The sequence below is a fragment of the Nannospalax galili genome, unplaced genomic scaffold, assembly GCF_000622305.1.
Source record: "Nannospalax galili isolate Female #2095 unplaced genomic scaffold, S.galili_v1.0 scaffold1025, whole genome shotgun sequence".
In the NCBI taxonomy this organism is placed as follows: Eukaryota; Metazoa; Chordata; class Mammalia; order Rodentia; family Spalacidae; genus Nannospalax; species Nannospalax galili.
In genome coordinates, this window is record NW_008353598.1 from 1,115,933 (window position 1) to 1,139,560 (window position 23,628).

General features: G+C 38.7%; 1 pseudogene; it reads left to right on the forward strand.

Moving 5' to 3' along the window:
- The first annotated feature begins 7,624 nt into the window (after positions 1-7,624).
- On the forward strand, positions 7,625-23,184 carry LOC103748263 (annotated as a pseudogene).
- Positions 23,185-23,628: the final 444 nt, after the last annotated feature.

A 23,628-nucleotide genomic window follows, 5' to 3' on the forward strand; every position in this document is an offset into this window, starting at 1 on the left:
TAGACCAATAATTCACCTTTATGTCAAGATAAATCTGGAAAAAAGCATAACAAAAACATGAAGCTTACTTCATTCATCTCACTGACTTCCAAATGCTAGATGTTTCTAAACATTTGTATTTCTTGTGATTTGATTTTATTAAAACTTTGTAGGTGTGTGATAAATCTGAACCATATAAAAATGTGTCAATGCTAAAAAGTATGAAATCATAGTTTTATTAGATGTCCACAAAAGTATAAAGCAATTTCTGTCTTCAAATGAATTAAGTCCCCTTTCTCTCTCTTTCTTCTCCCAGTTGTTTAATTATCCCCACCTTGTCAGACTTAGTGTTTTTATGACAAAACACCAGAATAAACTACTTATGGGAGGAAGAATTTATTTTGGCTCATGGTCTCAGATGTCTTAGTCTACAGCTGTGATTCTGGGCCTGTGGTGCAGCAGAACGTCACGGGAGCAAGAGTATGATAGAGGCTGCTGACTCCATGCTGGAGAGGAAGCAGAGAAAAAGAAGGGAGTAGGAGCTGATGCAGCCCCCAGACATACTCCCATGACCTGTATCGTTCAGACAGGGCTTACCTCCTAAAGTTTTCAGGACCACCTAAATCAGTGCCACCAGCTAGGCTGCTCAGCCATCAGTACATGGCTTTTGGTGGAGGGGATACTTCCCATGCAAATCATAACAATCTCCAGTCTCCTTCTATCTTTCCAGATTACTTGGTACTTTTAAAATAATTTCTTTATGTTTTGAAACAGAATCTCACTTTGAAGTCCAGATCTGACTTGAACTTGTACAAGTGTTGGAGGTACTGGTATGAACCATCACAATTCAGCTTTAACTAAGATTTTTATTTGATAATCGGCACCCAATTTTAACTAAAAATTGTGGCATACATAAATTGTCAAATATTTTATTTAAAAATATTTTGTTTATTATTTTTATTCTATTTGTATGAGTGTATTGCCTGCATGTGTGTAAATGCACCCATGTCATGCAATGCCCACAGAGGTCAGAAGAAGGCATCGGATCCCTTGAAACTGGAGTTACTGATGGTTGTTAGTCACCATGTAGGTACTGGGAATCAAACCCGGGTCCTCTGCAAAGCAATGAGTGCTCTTAACTGCTGAGCCATCTCTCAAGTCCCACAAATACATTATTTTTGGAGACTCTCATCACAACTTTTACTTTTTACATTTTTAATTTCACACATTACAAAAACTCTTAACCTGACTTGAATTTGATTTAAACTATGATTAGTTAAGACCTGCCTCTTCTTCATTAAGATGTTGGAAAGTTTGTGTATCTTTGCTTTCAGTGTATAATTAATTTGGTTTTGCTCTCTGATGCAAATCTGTCTTGTGTTTTATTCATATGTAAAAGGTGCAGCAGTAAATCATCACTTCTATTTTATCATGTGGAGCAGATGGTCCATATCATTGAAATTTATAAGCTACGTCAAAACCATTTTCAGCGACTAAGCCAAAAAGGATGAAGGGCTTTTCTGCAGAACTGAGGAGTACAAATTACCACTGATGAAATTTTCCTCAGCTTTTGCTGTTTCTTAATTCGGTTATTTGAAGAAATGCAAACCTAGTCCTGCTCTAGATGTCTTTGTGTATGTTAAGTTTTCTAAGCAGAACACTTAAATTATACTTTCAGTTGAATCTATTTGTGTGTTCCTACTACATATTTTTCTTCATTTATTTATTTTTTATGTGTCTGAGTGCAAGTATACCTATGTAGTACAATGCCCATGGAAGTCAGAAGAGGGCATCAGATCCCCTGGAACTGGAGTTACAGATGATTGTTAACTGCTATGTGGGTTCTGGGAATCAAACTCCAGTCTTCTGCAAGAGCAGTCAGTATTCTTAACCACTGAACCATATCCCCATCCCCCATACTGCATATTTTGGGGGTCAGGATGGTTTGCAGCTGTAATTATTGGATTATTGGTATGAGAACACTCTCAAACGAGTGCAGTTTCACATGTGGAGGCCCCTAACCACCTCTTTGCTTCCTTTTAAAAAAAATTTATGTTACTAAATAATGCAAACTCAATTTTATTTATTTATGCATGTGGGGGGGGCGCATGTGCCTGAGAGAGAATACACTAGAGTATGAGGCTAGTTTTGTTCTATTTTTAATTATGAGGCAGTTTTGTTCTATTTTTAATTTTGGCAAAATAATATATATTACAGGTAACATTTGCCATTGTGTAAATTAAAGAAAGCTTGCAGATTTACAACTAAATCTCTCTCTCTCTCTCTCTCTCTCTCTCTCTCTCTCTCTCATTGTTTCTAAAGTGAGGGCTATGAGTCAAAGGTAAGATACAAGAGATTGTGTGCATCTCTTCTACCATGTTAGGTTTTCTATTAAAATTTTATAACACTTTGAATATTTAAAAGAGAATAAAGCAAATGGGACTAGAAGATCATCCCAATGAATGTCCATTTCTACATACAAACTCTTGCACTTGTGTTGATATGCTTCCTACCATTAACTAAAAATGTAACAACACACAGGCCTACTTATTAGTTACTTTGCTGTTGCTATTTAAGTCCTTGTTTTCTACCTGGAACTACATTGCTCTCAGGTTTACTTTATTCCAGCCTCCTACTGAACAGCAAGTTAAGCTCTGCTATACAGTTTTCAATTGCTTTTCGAGTCCAAATTTCCAAAGTCTTCCACATTCCTCCAAAAACAGCATTGTCAGGTTCTTCATAGAAACAGCCCACTCTGGAACCAACTTTTCTGTTGCTGTGAAAAAAGGCTTAACACCATGACCAAGGCTTAACTTACAGAAGGAAGAGTTTGTTTTATGGTTCCAAAGGGATAAGAACCCCTCAAGGTTGGGAAGACATGACAGGAGGCAGCCAGATCAGAAAGCTGAGCACTCACATCTTCATATAGGAGCAGGAAGCAGAGAGAGTAAGCTGGATATGGGGTCAGGCTATGAACTCTGTAACCTTGCCCCCCAGTGACACGCTTCCTCCAGCAAGGGCACACCTTCTGAAGGTTCCGTGACTCTCCCAAACAGTGCCATTAACTGACCAATTGTTCAAATATTTGAGCCTAGGAGGCCACTTCTCATTCAAACCAACTACTGTGTTTCTTCAAGAAAAAAAATTTGCAGTTATTATTTTCAGGGTATCTTTTTCTGTTGCAAAGTTAGTGATAACTCAGAATTACAATTTCAAATTTTAGCTAGACATTTATGTCAATATTTATCATTTATACTCAATAAAGTGATTAAACATACAACTTTCAAATTACTGTATCTTAAGAATAATTTATGAGGTTATATACTCTAACACTAGATTTTTCTTTAAATTATAAACTTAATTGGAAGTTCTAAGAAAGAAAGTCTAAGTATGGGCCTTTGAATTTATTTTCCTAGAAAAATATAAGAAAATTATTGCTAATAAATTTATCTAATGAATTCATGAATAATTTTCTAGTCAATAAATCTTTATCCACAAAACACATGTATGACTTTTAAAATATGAGTATTTTCATTAATAAGTAAAAGTTTGCTGTACTAATTATGTATTTGGGCCATTATTATAATTTTAAATCAGATTTTTAAAAGAAAGTTTTAGATTTACCAAAAAATATGAGGTGGTAATTCAGAGAATTCTAATTACAAACATCTCATTTTCTTCCTGATTTCCACCATTAATAACATATTTATTAGTGCAATCCTTTTCTGTTAATAATTAATCAAAAGTTGACATATTATTGACTAAAGTCTAATTTTCATCAGACTTTGTAAAAACACTAATTTTCTTTGTTCTTTTCCTATTCCATCAGGAAGCCACAATCAATTTAGCTTTCAAGTCTGAGGCTCTTCTTGCCTATGATAGTTTTTCATAATTTCCTGTTTCTTTGACTTTGGCAGGTCGAGGAGCACTGCCAAGGTATATTATACAGTGCTCTGCTGTTGGAAATGCTCTGTCTGATGTTATTCTCATCACTAAGCTGGTTTTATGTGTTTTGAAGGGACAATCACACAATGTAGTACCATTTTTCATTAGGTGATACCAAGGGCAGATACTGCTAACATGATCCCGGACTATCAATCCTAATCTTACTCACTTAGTTAAAGTATAGTGAATTGGAATCTGAAACTTTATTTGTTGAGACCCTGTCTCAAAAAATATCAATGAAACTTTTCATCTTGTATACTAATCTAAAAAATAATTTAAAAATTGAGAATGAACCTCCAAGCTACTATAAAAAAGAAAATAAAAAAAACCCAGGAGAACTCTCATAGTCACCATAACATATTTGAAGATGCAGAGATAAGGAGCTTAACAAACAGCTTGGCATGGTGGGACATGTCTGTAATCCTTGAATTTGGGAAATAAAAGCAGGAAAATCAGGAGTGTAAGGCCAGATGTGGCTACATGAGACTGTCTCTTAAAGAAACAAACAGTCATAAACACATCCCCCACCTGTAATACATGAGTAGACAGAAGTGAATAATGTGTATAAACCACAGGAAAAAAATTCTCAAGGAAAGTTATAGCACTAAATTCCAAATACAAACCACAGGTAGAAACAAGGCAGATAAGTGCATAGGAAAAGGGGCTTTTAAAGTAACAAAATTGAAGCCTCAAAAAAGGCCCATGGAAGCTAGAATTCATAGGAAAATTTAATAAGCATTGAAGAAAAGGAAAAAAAATAAGAAAATAAAAGTCATATAAAGAAAGAGAAAGAAGAGTAAAAAAAGAATGGTTTGAATTAAGATAATCCATTATATGTGTAACTGACATTCTGAAGCAGAAAACCAACAATGAGACTGGATCACTACTCAGTACACATCACAAAAGGTTTCCAGAAATAATAGAAAAGCTAATTATGTGCTATGAAAAATTTTAATTTCTACCAAAATGAGCCATACATTTCATATTTTAGACATATCCCAGGAAAACAAGTAGAGTTTAATAGCAAAACCCAAAATTTGTTAGGATTTCCAAGTAGAGAAGTGAAATGACATGCAAGTAAAAGACCTAAATAGACATTTGACTTTTTTTCCTTTTTCTTCTTTTTTTATGTGTATGTGTACACATGTGTATGTGTGTTCACATGAATGTGGGTGTGCTGTGTGTACAAGTACATATGCATGTGTGTATGCCTGTGTGTGGAGGACTGAAGTAGATGCCAGAAATCATCCTTGATTACTCTTCTATCTTACCAGAATATACTATACAAGCTGCCAAGGGAGAAAACCAATCAACGATCCTGTCCAGCTATAAAATCTATGAATCACAGGAATGACCAGCCTAGCAAACTATCTTTATTGGTTCAGTAGTGGCACTTTTATGTTGGGGATAATCAACAGCTGTCTAATTGAATTTTAGTTCTGCTCAATAGGAGGGAAATCATGCATGATGCTATAAAGAGATCATAGATTCTTTTTTCAAAAAAATTTTATTTTATGTCTATGTGTGTATTGCCTGCATGTATGTAAGTGCACCCGAGTCATGCAATGCCTACAGAGGGCAGAAGAGGCTGTCAGATCCCTTGAAACTGGGAGTTATGGACAGTTGTTAGTGGCCATGTAGGTGCAGGGATTTGAACCCAGCTCTTCTGCAAGAACAGGCAGTGTTCTTAACTCCTGAGCCATCTCTCCAGCCCAAGAGGTCATAGATTCTACAGAAGAACTTACTGTTGTCACATCCTTAGACTAAAGTAATTTCTTACTGTATTCTAAATACGCATGTTTATATTTTCAGACAAGTGTACCTCTCACCACTCATCAAAGAAGCTTCTTTTTGCAACAAATGGAGACTATGATAAAGTTCCACAACTGATCAAAAGCATATAATAAGTATCTGTGATGCTTAGCCCTAAGTGACACATCTACAATGAAACCTTTATATGTAAGGCTCAGAGAACATAGATGAAGAGGGGGTGGAAAGAATGTAAGATCCAGAGGGACAGGACACCTGCTACTAGTTAAAGGATTCTAAACATGATAAAGAAGCTACATCAATGAAATTTCCACAGTATGGTATTCTAAAGAGCTCTACATATTGACAAAACCAGTTGACATGTCAGTTTGCATGTATATATGTAAATCTGTATGTTTACAAATGTATGAATATGTAACAATAATAAAGAAGAGTACAAGAAATTGAGAAGGAGTGGGGGACATGGGAGGAGTTGGTGGGGGACAGGGAGGGATGAAAATAGTGCAAAGACAATACTCATGTATGAAGTGCTCAAATATAAAAAATAAAAATGGTCTAACTGTCCCCCATGTTACTTTTTGAATATGCCATATTCAAGGGATACTATAACAATCACTATTCCAGGTGCCTGCTAAGTGATTAGCTTGATCTAATAGGAAAATAACTTGGAATCCATTGAGGTAAAGACTGAGCAGTGAATATATTTAATTGAAGATCTAGAAGTTAATAGATTGGAGCCATGAGCAGAGAAATTATATGTATACTCTCTATATTACATATTTTATCAGGTGAAGGAATAAAACCAAAAAAGAACTGAGAATATACATAGCAATACATTTACAAGTGTTAATGTACCTTGTTTACTAAAGGAAAATATTCTCAAACAAAATTCAATTCCATCCAATGATTTTAAATGGTATTAACAGACAAACTAGAGTTCTATCAATTTAAAGAGCAATAGTTCTAGTCTTGATACTATATAAATTAGAATTCAAGCCACATTATTAAGACAAAGAACAGTTAGTGCTGTTAAATGCCACACTCTTCAGGGAAAATATAACAGCCACAGGGCTCTACAAATCAAATAGTATAGCAAGTACTCATATTAGAAAACAAATTGTAAAAGTTGCAAAGAGAAACAGCAAAGGTATATTAATATAGCAATTTAAATAAATTCCCCCTCTAAATATAAGATGAATATATGGACAAAATAAAGCAAAAAATACAATGGTATTAAGCAACACAGTAAATTAGAGCTTTTGGATACATATTGGGAAAACATCTTGAAAATGAGACAAACTTAAATACATATGGAATGTCTGGAAAACCCTGACCACATAGTAAGCCCCCAAATCAATAACTTTCATAAAATAAAAAACTTACCAATAATCATTTAGGATCACAATGATGTAAGACTAGAAATTAAAAATAAAGTTTGAAAAAGATCTTTTCATCTAGTTGTTGAAGGAGCTATTATAAATAAATGGAAATCAAATATAATCTCTGAAAAATAATCATAAAAGTGCTACATGCCACAGTATATGGGATAGATTTAAGACATCAGAAAAACATTCTGATAATCCCAAACAGCTATTTATAAAAAATAAAATAGTTTAAAGATTATTTTTGGATTGCAAATCAGAAACAGATGAATAAACAACAAAAGTGAATGGCTCAGTGGTTAAGAACACCAGTTGTTCTTGCAGAAGACCCAGGTTTGAAGCCCAGCACCCACATGGCAGCTAACAACTGTCTGTAACTCCAGTCCCAGGGGATCCGACAGCCTCTTCTGTCCTCCGTGGGCATTGCAAGACATGGGTGTGCTTACCTACATGCAGGCATAACAACTCATACACATAAAATAAAATAAAAATAATAAAAGATTAAGAAAAACCAGAGAGCAGGACTTCCAGCTTCCAGAGAGTGAACTAACGTGGGTGAGGTTGAGAAAGGCAAGAGTTTTGTTCAGAAGTGTGCCCAGGGTCACAATGTAGAAAAGGGAGGCAAGCACAGGACTGGACCAAATCTCCATGGTCTATTTGGGAGGAAGACAGGTCAGGCTGCTGGATTCTCTTACACAGATGCCAACAAGAACAAAGGTATCACCTGGGGAGAGGACACACTGATGGAGTGCCTGGAGAGTCCCAAAAAGTACATCCCTGGAACAAAAATGATCTTTGTTGGGACTAAGAAGAAGGGAGAAAGGACAGAACTAATAGCTCATATTAAAAAGGCCACTAATAAGTGTGGGGTCTCTCCCTGTCCTCACGGGTCGTTGGCCACTGGTCCATGAGGACAAGGGGAGCAGAAGCAACGAGTGGGGTCAGGGCGGCCAGTGAGCACTGACGCAAGAAAGCCCTCCCAGGGAGGCAGGTTCAATGATGCAAACAGCTCCAGACTCAGTGAGACAGCTCTAGATTTAGTGAAACAGCTCCGTTTATTCAGTGGGAGAACTGGGGAAAATATAGTGTGGAGGCAGTAGCCAAAGCCTCAGCTGATAGGTGCTCATTGTATGCTTTATTTACATATTGTAGTGGGCTCGTATCCTCCGACTACCAGGCAAGGCCTGATTATCATATAGAAAAAAACCTGGGGGTAGTTTTTACTCCAGGTAACTATGCCAAAGGTCATGTTCCAAATAAGGTCAGGCATCCGTGCTTGGTGGCACTTTCCAGGTAAGCCAGGAAGAGAGCAGGAGGCCCCCTGCTGAGAAGGGGAGTCCTTCCATTTGGCGAAGAGCCCCTTAGAGCTATCCGGACATGGAGGACTACAACCCTAATAGCAGGGTTTCCCAACAAATAAGTAATAGCCACTGCCTTATTTATTACAAAACAAATGTCTCATGGCTTTTAATGTACTATAATTTAATTCATATACCAGAATTCAAGTCATGAATGCCTAACAATATTTTTGTTGGACAGTACTGATTTAAGTAAAATTGGCTTGTAAAGTGAATATCTAAAAAAAAAAAAAGATTCCAGTTCCATAAATATCACTGCTTTCCCTTCCTAAAGAGATAATTGGACTTAATTAGCAATGTACAACTTTTCACAAAAATGGAGAATGCTTCCTCAAAACCTATTGAAAATTAGTTCTATACTTAGATTTATATAACTGGCTATATGCATATGTCTTAACCCTGGGGGAAATTCTCTTTACTGTCTCAGAACCAGGCAAGAGTCACCCGTCTTTGAATTTGTATTCATCTGCCTGTTACAGGCAGTGTGGTTAATGATAAGGAAGCAGTTGTTTATATTGTATTGTTCTTGACTCTGGCAATTTAATTAGAATTCCCTATATCAAAAGATGTTGCCTTTAACTAGTGAAAGGCATTTTAGTGTAGTTTATGTGTAATATAAATAAAGAATATTTAATACTTCTCAAAAAAAAGAAAGAAAAAAGAAGTTACATGGACAAAGAAATCAATGTGATGAGAGCAGAAAACAAGACATTGAATCATTACACAAAAATTCTGATTCTTTAAAAATTGACAAGTTAGGAAAATTATTAAGACAAAAGATCAAATGACATAAAAATTAGGAAAGAACTATGAAGTAAATAAGCATTAATAAGAAGAAAGCTTAAAAAAATCAAGTACTTGACTACTATGCAACTACATATAAAAAATAAAGTTATAGATTAATATGAGTATTGATGCAAAAATATTAAAATATTTAGCAAACAGATACTAAAATCACAGTAAAAAAAGTACATTGGCTAGGACTTGTGTAAAATACAGGAAGCTTTAGCTTCTCCTTCCTACAGACACCCTAATTTGACAGTAGCACATGGATCAGTTCCTTGCACAAGAAGCCCAGAAATTAGTTGAAAGGCTACTGTAGCCCAAGCGTTTGCAAAACCAGCCACGTCAGAAACAGTTGGAAAGTAGAGACATCTTCCCACCATAATGATTTCCTCCCTGGCCACAGCACAGTATTGTAGGAAATCGCGGGCTACCAAAGCACTAGTTTCTCTTTTAGTTGTCTCACTCTGTGGAATAGACTTTGGATTACTGAGGCATCCTGGGGTGGTTACTGAAAACAAAGATAGGCATTTGAGTTCGCATATGGATACTGATAGAAATGCCTCTTACTGGCTCAGTGAAAAGTGTATGGCTGGGAATACTTTCAGTTTCTCTGGAAGAGACAAAACAATGAAGCAGATGTCCAAAATTCCAACACTAGGTCTAAGGCTGGTAGAGAAGACTAGCTTGCTTCCCCTGTGTCAGAACTCTGATGAGACCCAGCGTATTCTAGATGCCTGGGGGGCTACTGATCACAAAGGAAGAGATTTGAACCAACCACAAGCATTTGCCAGAGCCCCCATGTATTCCCAGTGACGAGCAAGCAGACACAAAACTTCTCGATCCCTATTTTCCAAGGGGAGGGAAGGAGTTCGACTCTGTTTCCAACATTCCAGCTTCTCTGAATATTCCCTGGAGACTGGTCTTTGTCTCAACTGTTTTGGAGTGCTGACAGGATCTAGAACACTAGATCCTAGAGACTGCCAACAACTAATATGATGGTTTGGACTAGCGTGAACATTTGAGAGACCCCCCTGAAAGTTCTAATTGGATTATTCTCGGAAGGTCTTTACTTTTATTACATGGATCCTTGAAGATGAGCAAAGATGATATTAACAAAGAGACAAGGAAAATGAGGAAGGAAACAGCACCTAAACAAAAGAACAAGGTAAAGCCCCAGAAATGGTCACTAGTGAAATGGAGATATATGAATTACCTGAAGGAGATAGAAAGCAATGATCATAAAAAAGCTCAGTGAACCCAGGGGAACTGTTCACAAAGAGCTAACTTCAAGGAGGAGCTGAAAAATTAAAAAAGAACCAAACATAAATATTGATGTTGGGGAATACAATTACTGAAGTGAATTCCCTGGGTCTTGCAAAGACAATATCTTCAGTAGTTAAAAAGGATAAAGGGAAAGGAGCTGAAGTTTGTTAACGCAACCCATGAAGCATGAAGGAAGACAGCAAGCTGGAAGATGAACTATAAGGTGACACACAGCAATAGAAAAATGGCAATATCAAATCCTCTCTATTAATACGTTTTTGAAATGTAAATGGATAAAGTCCTCAATGAAAAATGCACAGTGTCTAAATCGATAAGAAGACAGGGTCTGACTATCTGTTGTCTACAAAAGAATCAAAATAGGTTCAAGAATAGACATAAACTGAAATTGAAAGATTAGAAAAAGATATTTTGTGTAAATGGTAAGCAAGAGAAAAGAGAGGTGATTATACTTAGATGAGACAGACTCTAAATCAGAATCTATCAGGAGAGAAAGGAAGACACTGTATAATGATAGAAAGGATGTCTATCAGGAAGACATAAAAATTATAAGTACATATGTACGTGCATTACAGTAACAATGTACATGAAATAAACATTGGCAGAACAGAAGGGAGGCATAAACAGCAGTACAATAAGAGTAAAAGATGGTGGGATAAAGCTGCAATCCCAGCATGTGGGAGGTTCAGGCAGGAAGATCAGTGGTTTCCAGCTAGCCTTGGCTATATAGGGGGTTTGAGGCCTGCCTGGGCTACAGGAGACCCATCTGGAAAAAAAATCAAGACAACAACAAAAAAGCAGAGATAGCAACACCCTTCTCTCAAATAATAGACTAGCCAGACCCAAATCAACAAAGAAACAGCAGCCTTGCAAAGCCCCAGACCAAATGAATCTTCTAGATGTATACAGAACATATTAATCAGTATGGCAGAGTTCACAATCTTTGCAAGCACACAGACCATTCTCCAGGACTGATAATTTGTTAAGATTTCTTCTACATGCAAAGAATATTGAAATAATTCCAAGTATAATTTAATAATTTATAATTTAATTTATAAATTAACCATGGAGTGAAACTAGGAATTAAAAGCAGAAAGAAAGCTAGGAAATTCACGACTATGTAGAGCTAGCACCTCTCAACCACCTACATTTCACAATTGACCTGAGATGACTAAAAGCAGAGAAAGCAAGAGTTTGGATAGTGGGCGAATTCTTACAGTGTTTATTTAAATTAAAAGAGTCTTACAATGAACAAAATAAACCTCAGAACAGAAATTTTAGCAGTTAATGAAAATATCTTGGAACAAATTTGAAACCCATGATTTCTCAAATGAGAAATATTTATGGGTTTTATGATATTTGTATTATTCAGCTTATTTTTACAGAATAAATAGTTGTTAAATATTTAGACAGATTTCTTTCATCAGAGAACTGGTCATGGGGAGACAGGCATAGTTCTTGCAGTAAGGGGATAAAGTTCAGGTTAACTGAATTTGAACTGGACTTTGATGGTATCACACCTTAACTCTAAATTCTGACAAGAAACAAAAGCCAAACAAAACAAGAACTAAAACACCTCATTCATATCTCTGAACTCAGACTTTCGGAACATAAGCTTTTTAATTGTTAGGTAAACTTTCAGGAAACCAAAGATTAAGCTTCAGTCCTTTGAATGAGTTATTTTCAATTACAAGAAAATAAGCCTTTGATTTGTGAGAGTGTTCTGTAGTGTTTGTATTACCATTTCGCTGTGTGTTACATATGCCTACTTCTGTAAACAAACAACAAAGGAAAATCTGTGATATTTACTCATAAATTATTATTTGTATGTTTGGTTCCTCTGTGAGTTTTGCTTTTCTCCTAAGCTGCTCATGAATGGAGAGTGGATTAGGATTTTATGTGGCCTCTGAATATGTAGGGTTGGACTAGACCCTGCTTCTTACCTAAGTGCTTGCAATCTCTCAGTATAACAGTGTATAACAGCTTTTAAATAGATTTCAAGGACTATTAAAAATTTCGACATTATCTTAAGATTAATGCATCTTTCAACTCTCAGCAAAGAACCCTTATAAAGCAGATGGTCATTAACACAGAGAGCCACAACTGGCCAACATGCAGAGAATAAGAGGCCTCAGAGTGCTTATCCCTGAATAGGATACCTTTTCAAACTTCTGCTTCCCAGGGCTCAGGGATCACTGCAGGAGAGGGGGTGGAAAGACTGCAAGAGTCAGAGGAGGTGGATGACCACAGGAAACAGAATTTTCCAGATAGCAGATCAATTGCTCATATGAACTTATAGCAGTGCTGACAGCATGGACAAGTCTCATGTGAGCTCAAGCCGGACAAAATCCCAGCATAGACATGGGGGAGTGGGTAATAAATGCCAGCCTTACCTGAGGAACTACTGGCAACCAATGACTATTGGGAAGAGAAGATTCAGTCTCATTTAAGAGTGAGACTCAGTAGGCTGACCAGGCTCCAGAGGATGACCCCACACCAAAGGGCATTTTGGGACACGAACCTTACCACATAGGCCTTAATGTATATACTATATATTAGGACACGTGCGTGTGTGTAAAGAAATTTCCTGAGGGTTAGTATGAAAGTGGTGTAGATACAAGAGGGGATCTAAATATTATCGGAATATATTGTATTAAAGTCTCAAAAATTCAATTAAAAATACCTACTTCATCAGTAAAACATTACAAAGTGACAGCATGTAGTTTACAGGTTTATACATTCCTTTCAAAGGCTAGTAAATAAATATGTAAATAAATAAATAATAGAAATAAAAAGTGAGATATTAGGAGAGAGACAAAAGTAATTTTTCATCTGACTTGAGTCTGATTTCTGTTAGCTGGGCATTTTTAACATGGAATTTAGTTGTCTAGATTCAAAATACTCTAATGATATTAAAGCCCTTCTCTTCAGAAAAATGAAAAAAATAGGAAGTAAGTTAAAAACCAAGAGAAAGCCAGTCCACTGAAGTCACACGTGTACTAATGAGTACAGCCAGAATTTCAGGCTTCCTTGGCATCACAGGAACAAGGTTGAGGTAGTTCCCTTCATGACACCAGAACTGCTTTGTTTTCTTTTTACTTTCTCTTGTTCAAGTCAAAGAGACTCAAGAGAAAGGTTTGTTGGAACACACATCGATGAAAGGCAATGCATCTTGCAGTTAGGCAGGGATTGTCAAATAAAACAGTGGTGGGGTTGAAGAGATGTCTCAGTGGTTAAGAGCACAGGCTGCTCTTGCAGAAGACCCTGGTTCAAATCCCAGCACCCACATGGTGACTAACAACCATCCAGGGGACTGTTATAACTCCAGTTCCAGGGACTCTTAATACCCTCTGTCCTTTGTGGGCACTGCACAACATGGGTATACTTACATACATGCAGGTACAACGCTTATGCACATAAAATAAAATAAAAAAATAAAACAGTGGTGCAGTCAGAAAGAACCTCAGTGCTCAACTATCCCAAACTAAAACCAGAAACTGATTGGTCAAAATCTCCTAACAAAATGATTTACCACTGGTTCAGCAGTAAGAGCGCTGGCTGTTCTTGCAGAGGATCCAGGTTTGGCTAACAACCAACACTAACTTTAGTTCTACAGGATCCAACACCACATGAGTGCACTTACATATATGTACATGCTGGCAAAACACATATACATTAAATAAATAAATAAATAAATAAATAAATAAATAAATAAATAAATAAATAAATAAATGTTAAAAAAAATTAAGGTCTACCGTAGAGCTACATTCCTGGATTTGTGCCCTGGGTTTTAGTCTTACTTATAGTAATTACTAATAGGATTTTGTGGCCCCCTTCTGGGCTGGATGCCTTTCCTAAATCTGAGTATTTCCTGTGTACTTTGCTGTCTTACAGCTTAAGCTGTGTGTCTGAAAGCAAGGCCTTCCAAAGCTAGGATGTTGGGTTGAAAAGGAAATACCCTGTGAGCCCCAATTCTAATCAGAGCTGCAGACATTCCTGTCTAAGCACCCTGTCACACACGGTGAGATCTACACCCTGTCGCACATGGTGAGATCTAATCTCAGTTGAAGATAGGATCAAAGTTCCGCACAGTTCACGTGGAGACTTGTTTTATTTTTTTATGTCCCATGTGCCCTTGCATTCATTTTGCTCAGCTTTTAAATATTTGTTCTATTTATATGCATTTATTCAACAGGCAGATTGTTCTTTTCCTGAAAATTCTCATGAATGCAAATGACATTTCTTTTGTTTTTCTTAAATAACTTTTTATTGAGCTTTTTACATTTCATACATTTCTCACTCAAATCCAGAACCCCTCCCCCAGCGATGCCTATGTACTCTACCATACATGCCACCACCAAAACCATACATGCCCCACCAAACCCTATGTACTCTACCATACATGCTGAGTCCTATTCATTCAGGTGCTTGTACTCAAATGTCCTTCAGTGTAAATACATCCACTGGAGTCTAGTCAGCACATCTACTGGTCGGATGTAAGTCATAGTCTCCCTCAGCAGTATTCAGTTTCAAATAGTTCTCAATTTAGTGCTGGCCTGCCACCTATTTCCTCACCTCCCCTTTGGGCCCTTGTTTAATCGAGCTTACATGGGTTCCATGCTCAATGCCACCACTGCCACAGGCTCACATGAGCAAGCCTCCAGTGACCTGGAGGCCTCCACCTCCCTGTGTTCATGAACCAGCCCTGGATCTTACAGTTTTTCTGCTTCCTCTTCCACAATGGTCCCTGAGCTGTGGGTGGGTAAGGGTCCATTCTATAGTCTCTTATTCTCCCAAAATTGGCCAGTTGTGACTTTCTGTGTGCATCACATTCTGATGTACATGGAAGTCTCACTGGTGAGAGTTGAGAGGTGCATTAGCCCTCTCTCTATCCCTTATTCCTCTATGTTCCATGAGCCTTAGTTGTAGAGATTCAACTTCAGATGTGTCATCCAGTACTAGGCATCTCCAAGGCTTATGTCCTCTGTGCCTGACCAGATGTGCAACTCTGCAGTAGCCTCCATTTGTTGCGAAAAGAAGCATATTTGAATGCTGTATGCCATGCTTGTCACTCTAAGGGAGGTCTCTTCTGTCTGGCACTGTGTCTCCTTCCAAGCATCTCCTAGGTATACATATGCATTAATGTTCAGACACTCTGTGTGCATTTCTCATGGGGTTTCTAGGACATAGCTTTTCCCTCTCGGTTTCCTAGCACCCTGAGATTCACTCATCTTCACTCTTTTTACTCCCATCCAGTTTCCTTCCTCTCTCTCTCCCCCTAGTCACAGTGCCCAGATTATCCCCACCCTCCCCCCAATTCCTCCTGACTCCTGCCATCTTTCCTCTCTTGAGTGCCCTCCCTCCCCAACACCATGGTCCCTTACATGTCCCTCCCTCTTCTCCTCCTTGCTGATTACTCCTATTTTTTTCTACCTCCCTCAGGTAATGTCTGTTCCCTACTATCTCCCTTTCACATTGTTTCTTGTCCTTTACTTCCATGTATCCTTTCCCTTTACCTGGCTCCTGGTGTTACATCAGAGTTTATATAGTCACATATAAGGGATTGGTTCTACCATCCACAAATGAGGGAAAACATGTGTCACTTGCTTTTCTGTATTTGTGTTACTTCACTTAGTTTAACACTCTCTAGCTCCATCCATTTATCTGCAAATTTCATAATTTCATCTTCTCTTACTGCTGAGTAGAATTCCATTGAGTAGATGTACCACATTTTTATTAACCATTCATCAGTTAAAGGACATTTAGGTTGTTTCCATTTCTTAGCTATTGTGAAGACAGCAGCAACAAACTTGGATATACAGGTATCTCTACAGTATGAGGAGTTCTTTGGGTCAATGCCAAAGAGTGGTATCAATGGATCATGTGGTAGGTTCATTTTGAGTTTTTTGAGGGTTCTCCACACTGCTTTCCAAAGTGATTGCATGAGTTTGCATTTCCACCAGCAGTGAATGAGTGTTGCTCTTTCTCCTCATCCTCTCCAGCATTTGGAGTATTCTGTTCTCTTGATCTTTGCCAATCTGACTTGGGTAAGATGAAATCTTAAAAGGGTTTTGATCTGCATTTCTCTAATTACTAAGGATGTTGAGCACTTTTTAAGGTGCCTCTTAGCCACTTTTATTTCTTCATTTGAGAACTATCTGTTTGGGTCTGTTGCCCATCTTTTTATTGGATTATTTGTTTTCTTCTTTTTTGGGGGGTTCTTTGTATATTCTGGATATTAATCCTCTGTTGGATGTGTATCTAGTGAAGATTTTTCTCCCACTCAGTGCGTTTTCTCTTCCCTTCCTTAGTTATTTCTTTTGCTGTACAGGAAACCAGGTAAAGATGCAACAACAATAAGAAAGCTATAGATCCATATCCTTAATGAACACAGACGCAAAGATTCTCAACAAAATACTTGCAAACCACATAGGGACACATATCAAAAGGAGCATCCCCCATGATCAAGTCAGCTTTATTCCAGAGATGCAGGGATGGTTCAACATACATAAATCAATAAGTATATGTTTTATTTTTATCAATAATAAAACATATAAATCATCTTCAAGACAAAAACCCATGGTCATCTCAGTAGATACAGAAATGGCATTAGACAAAATCCAATATGCATTCATGTTAAAAGTCCTAGAAAGAATTGGTCAGGCGGGAACATACCTCAAAATAATTAAAGCTGTATACAACAAACCCATAGCTAACATCATCTTAAATGGAGAAAAACTGGAAGCATTCCTATTAAAATAAGGAACCAGACAGGGCTGTTCACTATCTCCACTCCCTTTCAATATAGTGCTTGAAACTCTTGCAAGAGCAATAAGACAAGAGAAGAAAATTAAAGGAGTACTAATTGGAAAAGAAGAGGTCAAATTATCCATATTTGCAGATGATATGCTAGTGTATACATAAGAGATCCCCAAAATCTCACTAGAAAACTGTTAGAATTGATTAATACTTTTAGTAAAGTAGCAGAGTACAACACCAACTTACAAAAATCATTAGCCTTTCTATATGCCAATAACAAGCAAATAGAAAAGGCACTCAAGGAAACCCTCCCATTCTCAATAGCCTTAAAAATACTTAGGAATAAAGCTAACCAAAGACATTAAAGATCTCTGCAATGAAAATTTCAAAACTCTAAAGAAAGAGGTAGAGGAAGACACTAGTAAATGGAAAGACCTACCATGCTCATGGATTGGTAGAATCAATATTGTGAAAATGACTATCTTACCAAAAGCAATTTATAGATTAAATGCAATCCCAATCAAAATACCCATGACATTCTTCACAGATCTCAACAAAATCATCCTAAAATTCATATGGAATCACAAAAAACCCCAGATAGCAAAACAATCTTGAGCAAAAAAACAATGCTGGGGAATCACCATATTAGATATCAGATTATATTACAGAGCTATAGTCATAAAACAGCATTGTACTGCACAGAAATAGACATGTAGATCAATGGAATACAATAGAAGACCCAAACATGAGTTCATAAATTTCAGGCACCTGATGTTTGACAAAGGTGCTAAGAACACACAATGGAGGAAAGACAGCATCTTCAACAAATGGTGCTAACAAACTGGATCTCCACCTGAAGAAAAATGAAACGATCCTGTCTTTAAACCTGCAAAAAAGTCAACTCCAAATGGATCAAAGACCTTAATATAAAACCTGAAACTTGGAAACTGCTAGAAGAAAACATAGGCAGCACCCTCCAAGATATAGGAATAGGAAAGGACTGTCTAAATCAGATACCAGCTGCTCAGGTGCTAAGGTCAACAATCAGTAAATGGGACCTCATTAAATTACAAATAACATTTCTTAATCTCTTACAGCTGACTCAAAAAGTAGGGTGGATGAATCATCTGGAGGAGACTTAGAAAAAAAGGATAATGAGAAAAGAAAAAATGCAGGTTAGAACCCTTGAATAGCCCATTAAAGATTTAACTTATGCAAAATATGCAGTAGGTGAAGAGCTGCTTTAGATAGAAGTCACTAGGCTTTCTCTTGGGCACTGGGAAGACATGGCAAGACCTTCTCTGCTTTAAAATGCAGAGGGGATAATATCAGATGAAACTTCTATGCCAATTTTGTGGAACAAACTTAGCTGAAGAAAAGCCTCTTAAAACCACACTTTTTGCTATGTGAAAACAGGTTTTCTGTTGGAGAAAGAATTTTTCTGAAACTATATAGATCAAAGTCTTTTAATTTAGGCTTTCTCCGGTACTTTTCTAAGGTAATTTGGGTGCTCACAAAATCCACCAGCAGCTTTCAATTTTATTTACCATTAAAAATAGTAATTAGTGTACAGTGTGTTGTACTTTATCTCAGAGAAGTATTAGGAAACTGCTGGAGGTGAAAGGACCCTTGCCAGCAGGCACAGAAGGGCAGACTCGGCATTGTTACTGGTTTTCAGAGCTACCTAACATAGTTGTACAGAACTGAGGTGTAGAAATGCACGTCCTGATCCCACGGACTTTCCATTCCAAACAGTTAAGTATTCCCATGGGGAGGGAGGAGCCTAGCATCTGTGAATGAGGAAATTGCAAAGTAGTGGGGTTTTTTTTGTTTGTTTGTTGTTGTTGTTGTTTTTTAATCAGATGTGAAAGTCAGTAATTCTGTATCTCTTCCTGCTGGTGCAGGGCTCTCCTCTCCTAGTGAGGTTTGGATGGAGAAGGAAGCATTGTACAAGAGGGCATGAATTACATCCAAACTAAGGTGAGGGTGTTTTGAGAGGATGTTAGCACAGTGAGGAGATAAGTTTAGGAGGCACAGGACAGATCTCAAAAAAAATTTTTATTTTTTTGGGACAGGGTCTCCCTGTAGCACTAGTTAGCCTGGAACTTCCCATGTAGGTCAGGCTGACCTCAGTCTCACAGAGATGCATCTGCCTCTGCCTCCCATGTTTTGGAATTAAATATATGTGCAAATTTGAAATTTAGGGTTTGAAAAAAACGAATCCATTAATTCATTCATTCCTTTTTCTGTTTGTCAACGAATACATCCACTTCGCTCCCAGATTCTCACAGCCATTATGATGAGCTCTCTGCCTCTTTTGTTTTTCCTGTCCTATTCTTCAGACATACCTTTTTCAGTCTTGAACTGAACTCTTTTCCTAACAGAAATGTTGCATCCTATCACACCTGCTATGTGGTCACTGCCAGCGGCGGCCACTCCTCTGTTCTTGTTGGTACCACTCCTTCATTCTCATGGGTGTCGAGGCTGCTCCTCCACTTGCCCTGGGCTGAGGCCACTCTTCTGCCTGCCCTGGGCTGAAGCCGCTCTTCTGCTCGCCTGGTGCTGAGGCAGCTCTTCTGCTTTCCCTGTGCTACCTCCTGTCGTCACCGCTTCTGCCCAGTCCTGGACCCAGGGCTGGTGAGGAGACTATGTCAGCGGAGCCACATTCAGACACAGGAGACCAGGTTCAGTGACACAGGTCTGCTTTATTGCAGGAAGGCACAAGCTTATATAGGGGTAGTGGTCCAATCACAGCACAGCAAGTAGGATACCTCATTAGCATAACAGGTTTAGCGTCCTATCACAGTACAGCAAGTAGAATACCTTATTAGCATAACAGACAGCATCCTGTTAGCATAAAAGACTTAACGTTCTATCACAGAATAGCGGGTAGGATGCCTCATTAGCATAATGGGTTTCAGATTACAGAGCCTGGATTCCTGGAAACCACATGACCCTGACTGTTGCAATATCTAAGTGTTGCAATTTTTGGATTACAAGGGTGGTGATTAGGGAGTGGCAATTTCTAGGCATCAGTCTCATGATCTGCAAATGGGAGCAAATGTCACAAGGGGTTCCTTGTGGCTCCAGTGGTTGGGCCATTGCCTCAGGCCTGCTGTATGGCTGTCATTAAGACTTTCACCCTAAGCTCAAGCCTGTCTCCCACACTGCTATACCACCCACCCACATCCACATGCACTTCACTTCCTGTGACTGATTCTCCTTTCATCACTGTTTTGGTTGCTGTGAGGAAAGTCCTGAACAGAAAAAACTTAGGGGAGGATGGGTTTGTGTGGACTTATTGTTTCAGATGGTGATCAGCTGTGGTGAACATGACAGGCAGTGGTGGCTCCATCTGTGGTAGTACAAGGGAGTCAAAGATGCTCCTCTCATCACAACAGAGAGAGAGAGAGAGAGAGAGAGAGAGAGAGAGAGAGAAAGTAAACCTCCAGAGTCTTACCCCTAGTAACGTAGTTCCACAGGCCAGGCCCTACTCCCTACAGGCTCCACAGCCTCCAAAATAGCACCACAAGCTGGGGACCAGGCACTCAAAACTCTGGAGTGACCTTCCAGATTCAAGTCATAACATTCATCTTTCTTTTTTTTCAATGTATAATTTTTTATTGAATTTTTGAACATTTTATACATCTTAATCATATTTAGCCCCCACCTCTGCACTGCCCCCCATAATATGCCCACAGGAATTCATGCATTCTGTCATATATGTTAAGGCCTATGGAGTCAAGTTTATGTTCTCAAATGTCCCTTGGTGTGAGTTCATCCACTGGAGCCTGTTTAGACCATCTAGCAACAGTCCCTTAAAGATCAACTTTCCCTCACTCAGCAGTGATCAGCTGGCTAAGGTTGGGGCTTCCCATTTCCTCAGTTTTATGCTAGTTTTATCAAATTGCATGTGCATGAGTCTTGTGCATGCTGTCACTGTTACTGTAAGTTTATATGAGCAAGTTCCCAGTGTTGTACCTCATCCACAGGACCCCAAGAAAACCACCAAGGACCCAACACGCCAAAATGCAAAAGCAAGGTTTATGATTTATTCGGGCTTAAGCTTGGGCTCTCAGACCTCACCAACTTAATGGATCCATGCTGAGAGCCTGGAGTAAGGGAGGGTGGAGCCTTTTATGGGTTTTAGACAAAGAGAGGAGGGGGATACCGAAGTTACATTTTGGTTGGTTCAAGGAGCCCGCGCGCACCAACATAATTTTAAACTGATTGGATGTATAGGATGCAGCCTTGGAGGTTCCTTATTGGTGGGTGCTATTCTCAGGGCTGTGGAATGTGCTGACTGTTATCTGTGGGGCCAGGAATCTCCGTTTTTACCTTATAGGACAGTTTCATGCCTGGGCTTGCTTAATCTATATTTTCCTGGATCGGGGGGGGGGGGATAGTAGGTGGGGGTCAGGGCATGCCAGGGCATGTCTAGGCATGCCTAATGCAGCAACCAAGCATTTTACAGAAGCTAAAAGAGCAATTAGTGGGGGTCTGGAGGGATTGGGGGGTAGCGGGTGAATGAAGAGGGTCTCAGGGTCCCACACCCAGAAGCCTGGAGGACTCTGTTTTCTTATAGTCATGTACCACCCCTGGCTCTTATAATCTTTCTGTCCCCTATTCTGCATTGGTCCCTGAGTCCTGCGATAATATCCATCTTTCTGATCTCAGCTTAAATCCCAGCTCCTCTAGGAGACTTCTACTCCCAACCTCTGAAGCAGATACTTCTGGACCCTTGTTCAACTCTATTAGCACTCTCTTTTCCATTATCCATCTCATGGAAATGTTTGTTTAATTTTCTTATTTCTTGTATATTTCTAGTTCTGCACCACATGCATTAAGAGAAAGACTAGGTCTATCTTGTTCCCATGTATCCGTAGCACCTGTCACAATGCCTGGCAAAGAATAGGTGTTTGATAATGAGCAATTGAATGTTTCAGAGGTTGGTATAGTGAATTACTGTGGAAAAGGTTAATCAATAAAATAAAACCCAGCTTTCTTTTCTAAGCCTTTTCAGGGGGAGCAGCATCCAGCTGCTGGAAAAAGTAGGGATCACCATAGCCAATCTCTAAGGAACCCTAAGCTCTATTTATAAAAGATTGTTGGTGGATGCTGATGAGAATGGGTTGTATTTATGAGTAAAAGAGTTTGCTAATACGTTTCACTGTGGCCTGTTGGGTTAAGACCCTTGCAGACTATTCCATTTGTGCTGAAGATGCTTGAAGGAATTTGGTATACTAGATACTTTGCTTGCTGCTGTGACAAAAGCAACTTAAGAAAGAAAAGATTTTGTTTTGTGGCTTGAAAGGGTGTCATTCATTCTGGCAGGAGAGGTGTGACAGGAGGAGCTGGAGGCATTTGGTCCCCTTGTTTCTGCAGTGAGGAAGCAGAGAGAGATGAACGCTTTTACTCTGTTCACTTTACCCATAATTGTTTCTCCTTTCATTCAGTCCAGGACTTCAGCCCAGAGGGTAGTGCATTGTCCACACTGATAATTAGTCTTCCTTTCAGTAAAATCATTCTGGAAACACCCTCACACACATGCCCAGAGGTGTGTCTCCTAGGTTCTTAATTCCATCAAGGGAATGATGAAGGTGAGCCATCATAACTGGCGTTGTTATGGTATGGATTTGCTTGCCTTGGGCTTGGCATCTCACTGAGCCTAGGCTACTCTTTTGGTTTCCAACAGTGCCGTGCCCAAACAGCACCCACCCACGTTCCAGTAGAGTCACAGACTGCCCTGTCTTCTAGAAGTGAATCTGTGGAGAAATCTACTTGCAGCTCTAAGCTTGAGTAGTAAGAAAATGTGATTGCCAGACTGTTTCTTCATTCTCCTTTATGCTCTTTCCTGCTTAGCACCCTTCAGCCTGCCTGATGGACTTGCTGAACCTTACGCTGGGCTCCTCTCCTGCCCATAGGCAGCATTATTGATAGACTGTTACACAGTACAAACTACAGCTTTCAGGGACTATTTTGCCATAGAGATTTGATGAACCTGGCAGTGTTCCTCACTCCCTGCCAGTGCTCCATCAAGCCCAAGAATAGTTATGTAAATTAGTTCCTAAGACTAGCCTGGGGAATCTCAGGGTTCCTGAGAGGTAGTTATGCTAAGTAAACTCTAATAATAATTGGTTTGGCTTTGGCTCTTTTGTAGATTTCTGTGAATTCAAAAAAAGACCTGTTATTTCATTTTCCATTTGTTTCCTAATTCCTTCCGCCCCTAACAGAGAGATAGTGCCAGAGTTGAGATTGATAAACTCTAGGAGTAGTGAGTTCTGAAGGTAGGTGTAGGGTGAATATAATAGTAGCTAGTGTCATCAAAATGCACCTACCTTGGAACAAAGAAAGGGAGTGACTGCTGT